This window comes from Malurus melanocephalus, unplaced genomic scaffold, assembly GCF_030028575.1.
Source record: "Malurus melanocephalus ecotype Western Australia unplaced genomic scaffold, MMel_1.1 scaffold_150, whole genome shotgun sequence".
NCBI classification, from domain to species: Eukaryota; Metazoa; Chordata; class Aves; order Passeriformes; family Maluridae; genus Malurus; species Malurus melanocephalus.
In genome coordinates, this window is record NW_026623382.1 from 1699139 (window position 1) to 1704206 (window position 5068).

A 5068-nucleotide genomic window follows, 5' to 3' on the forward strand; every position below is an offset into this window, starting at 1 on the left:
TATTTTTCCCAGTATTGCACTCACCAATCCCTAAAAGCAGTACATATTCTCTATGTGCTGTAGTTTTTCCATCTCCTTCTACACACAGATGTATTTCCCATGCAGCTTTACGTAATTTTAACTTTATATGTCTGAAATTTTGACYTTATTTTAGGAATACTTGTCTGAAAAGCCATTGCGAATCAACTCTTACAGAAGCTGCACTAATGCATTATTGGGTTATTGCTACCACCAGAAAAGCTTAAGTGGGAAAGAACTTAGTCTTGCAAAGGTGCTCAGGCATAGTCTGACACATATTGCTCTGCTCTCACCAAATAAATCTMAGGCTTTAACAGCAAAAAGCTGCTTGCATGCCATCTCTTCCAAAAAAATGGAAGTACCTACYTAAATGGAATTCATAGGCATGAAATAATTTGTTTAAAGGTTAGATTTCTTTCAATTCAATAAACGACTTGGAGCCGCACATGAAAAGCACAAAAGATGCATTGTCTGAGCAAGTTGTTTATACCAGAAGCATCTAGAACAAGCAATTAAGAGAATGTGAACTCAACCTGCAAAMGAGCAATTTATTTCTTTTCTATGTTGGGTATATAAAGGGAGAAAGCAATGCTGACTTTTTCAAATTAAGCTTTTAACCAGGTAGTACAAATGCACATTCACCTAAGGCACTTATGTTGCCCATGATCATCATTACAACACCTGGGTACCTCAAATTTTTTTTGCACTGTTAATCATCTCTCCCTGTGGGAAGATTTCAGTTGCTCTAGCATGATTAGCAGTTAAAAACACCCAAAAATAAAAGCATATATGCTCAAAAATGCATTTCACAACCTATACAAATAAACTTCTAAGTAGTTTTCTAAAAGAAAATTCTATAGGAAGCTGCTATTCTTGCTATATTTTAGGTGCAAAACCACCAAAGCTTGCTCTGCTCRATCAGGTCAAGTCTTGGAGCAAACCACCAACACTCAAGTTAAATCAGACTACTAAGCCCAAACAGGAGTACCTTACCATTCAAGTCCCAAACTGGTACTTTCCCACTGCTCTGGCCTGTATTTCCCGCTGGAGAACATTGCTCACCTCTACCGTGCTCTTCCAATAGTCTGGATCAGATAATCTTTTGGAGAATGCCCTGGTATCCTTTTTTTGTCCCATAAATGTAAGAATCCTTCAGGTCAGGATTCAAGAGAAGATGAAGCAAGCATAAGCCTCATCTTGTCAGACTTTGGATACAGCTACACTCAGGTCCTGGGATTTGCTCCTCAAGTTCAAAGTGTAGAGAAWGCCTTACTTAATGCAACATCTCACAAGGAATTGGTAGCAGGTGGAGACCTCTATCCATGTCTCAGATTAGCCATAGGAATACCTTGTGCATAGCTATTGTGGATATACCRACTGTGTTCAAACACAAATCAGTGCTCCCCAGTTTCAGTTATTCTTTTGTAGTCTTATAAAACAAGTCWTATAAACCCCTGGCACAAAACAGGCCTTAGCAACATTGACAGATCATAACAAAGATCAAGTGCTGTCCTAAGATCCAGATGAAAGTTGAAAAAACACCCCACTTACAATTAAATAGAAGCAATTAATGAAGTCAAAGAGTTATACAATGCCAATCAACTGGGCCAGGGAGGGACGGAAGTAACTTATCCAGATTACTATTTGAGAGATGTGAGAGGAAAAAACAGAGGATGTTTCTAGCAACAAAAAACCCTTGAACTTGCATGAACTTGAACTGATCTAAATTAATAATCCTATTAGATCCTCTTAACTTTGGCCAGGATATAATTATAATGATTGCAGACRGCAGGACCAAAACCCAGTGGGGGTCTGTCTGCAAGGCTCAGCTCCACTTGAAGGAGATTTCCTATTGCCCGGGGCATGCGGGAAGACAGAGTTTACAAAAACACACTTGGCAACCATATGAAATGGATTTTACATACGAATGACTCACTACACCTAAGATTTCGGCTTGGCAAAAAGACAATAGCAGGGGACACCACAGGCCTGTCAAGGCATAACTGCACGTCAATGTTGAACAGGAACCAATCCCTCATTGGCTCCCAAAACAGGAACTGGGGGCTGAGGATTGAACAAAATMATGAAGTAGCAGGTTCAAAAACAAAAAGAGGTCCTCTTTCAAGCAGTCATGAAAGTTGCAATCATGGGATGCTGCATACACACAATTTACCTAAATTCAAAAAACCTACTACTTTAGGCTGTCAAACATCAAGGTAAACACAAAGACATCACTTTTTGCTGAGGAAAATCCCTAGCTGTGAACCAGTGAGATGGGAGCTAGAAAACAAGTCATAGAAGTATACATATTTGTTTGACCTATAATTTTATTTTCCCCTAGATAAAATGTAGTAKATCAGACCAAGTTCCTGACCGTGCCAGGCCCTGGCACAGAAAGAGACTATAAAGGATCTTTGATCTCTGCTACCATTAGAGTACACGGCCAGAATTCAGGCAACCCTCCAAGACAGAAGCAAAGGTTGGCCATTTGAGACAAAACACTGAAAACAGTGAAATGAGTTCACCATTTCCCTCTCTTCCATGTTCAAAGACATGGTTTCATGGTGCACTCTCTAATGCATAGGGCAATCTCTTCTCYCCAAACCTGRCCCCAAGAAAAAGCTTACTGCTCTGTACATTTTCCCAAAATGGATGTTACTTAAACTAAAGAAACCCTTGTTATTTGCTTTCATGAATCTTACTCTTGGCAATTGCAGACAGGCACTTAGGATCACCTACACATTGCTAACMAATGCTCGCACCAATCCCCACAAGCACATCTCCATGCACTAAAACCACCAAACCACTGGGGAAAAATATCACCACCGTTCCTGCTTCACAAATCACAAGTACCAGATGCCTCACCTGATGAGGAAATAGGAAATTTTAAATATAATTTTAAGTTATAATATATAATTTTAATAATGTATTATATTTAATTTATAATATAAAACATATAATTTAAAATCTAAAAAATACTCTGAATCACAGCGAAATTAACATTTCGTTTTCCCTCTGTAATAGCCAAAATGTAAATTATTATTTACTAAGCAGTAATACCCACATCTTAAATATGTGAAACAAACAGATGCAGCAGATAAAAGAAAGCACATTAAGGGGCAAGACACAAAGGCACAGAACCTACATTTTCATGTTCCAGTTCCCTGCCCTAACACTGACTCCCTACACCACCCTGAAAWATATCACTTGTTGCCTCCATGCTTCAAATTATGTTCGTAAAATGGAGGCAATGCCACTTCATCACCATCTCACAAGGATWAACTGAAGATTGTGAAATGTCTGCATATCACAGGATTGAAGGTCATTCAGAAGTCAGGTAAGAGTGAGAAACATGTTTTAACTAGCACTGAAAGTATTTTATTACCCTTGCAGATGGAGCACTCCTGTAGCCTTAGTCACCAAGTGAGATCCAGTGAGGCTGCCAAGCAAAAAATGTGTTTGCCTGTTCACTCTGTGAACTAGGGTGCAATGGCAATACTGACATTCTCATAYTAAATAAAAGGAATGTAATATGCATACTTCCGTGCACACAGTTTTGTGGAGGATTTTTGGCAGCAAAAGTAAGCTCTTGTTAGTTAATAGAGCCACAGAGATTAACAGAGCATTGGAGTATCAAAAAATTTGTTCACAGCAGGTAAATTCACACCCTGCAGTGAACCAACAAAAGACCACTTAAACCCTAATTTCAGCCTTCATGGTTGAGCCAGTGACACAYTTCTGTTAGCACTACATGGGGATATTTTTCTAGATCAGAATAACAAAAGCACTTGTGCTTCAATGGCATTTTCGATTTCCCACTAAAAAAGGAAAGGGAATCTGTTATAATCTGAAGTCCAAACCAATCTCTTCTATTTACACTTGTTGATGCAAGTAAAACTAGATGATGGTATACACTTTTGTATTCCCATGATTTTTAAATTCATGGAAACGTTCAAAATTTGGTTGTTTCATCAAAACAAAACTATCACATTTTGGCTTTTTACCCAASTACTCATGAAGATACACCGTATTCAGAGAGCCTGCTTTTCTATGAACAAGGAAGCAAAGAGTGAGACTTCAGCATTTCTGAAAGTCAGCCAACAAATCATCAACATACCAAAACAGAGATCAAGATTAGTATTAGAAAGAGAAATSTCAATATGTAAGTAAACGCGAGATGACCTGCAAGTACTAAGGAAAGAAAAAAAATTGGCTTGCTGATAAAGCTATGCCTTCAAAAATTAGTTACAGGTAAAAAATGGGTTCCTAACAAGAAAGCATACAAAAAAATATACATTGAAGAGCAGGGCAAWGGAGGGTAAAAGTCAGTACCTACTACCAGGGTCCTGGTTTTTTTTTTTTTTCTCTGAAACAAACACAGGCAAAAATCAAGGATGTTAAACCTCMCTCTCTGACCCTTGGAGGGAATCTGCAGCACCGTCCCTGTGCCTACTGAGCTTCTGCTGGAATAGTGGAAAGTTGGATCTGTAACAAAGATCATTTTTCCACCGACAGTTTAATTTTAGAAAGGCCAACAAAAGGCACCGCTCTGAACACCCCGAGCGCGTTACTTCCCCTCCCGATCCAWCAACGCCCGCTTCCTCCTACAGACACGATGCCGTGGCAAAAGCACGGCTCCACTCRGCCGCTTTAGCCGAACAAACCGTTCTTCCTGCCTGGAGGAAAAAAAAAAAAATCCAAAAAATCCCCACAGCCCAACAAACCGATGCCATAAAAAGGCAAAAAAGCAGAACCACAGAAGGAAGGGCCGGCGTGCACCAGATCCCGCTCCGCCGCCCTCTCGCAGCGGACCYGGCGCCTCCGGTGCTCCGCAAACCCGCGAATGGCGGCATTTCCAAACSCGGGGTCCAGCACCGACCCCGGGGCTGTGCCTGCACCGCCGCCGCCCGCCCTGCCCCACCATGGCCGCCGCGCCCGCCCGCCCGGAGCTGCCCCACAGCAGCCGCCGCCGCCTGGGCAGCGCCGCCGCGGGGCTCCGGCGGGTCTCCGGCGTGGCTCCCGCCCGGCGCTCTCCCCGTCCCGGCCGCAC

At 41.5% G+C, this 5068-nt stretch overlaps 1 protein-coding gene across 1 annotated transcript in view; it reads right to left on the bottom strand.

Annotated features, from left to right (window-relative positions):
• Window positions 1-5068, bottom strand: part of BZW2 (basic leucine zipper and W2 domains 2) — a 56333-nt gene that overhangs the window by 51155 nt on the left and 110 nt on the right. The gene's annotated exons all lie outside the window — the stretch shown is intronic.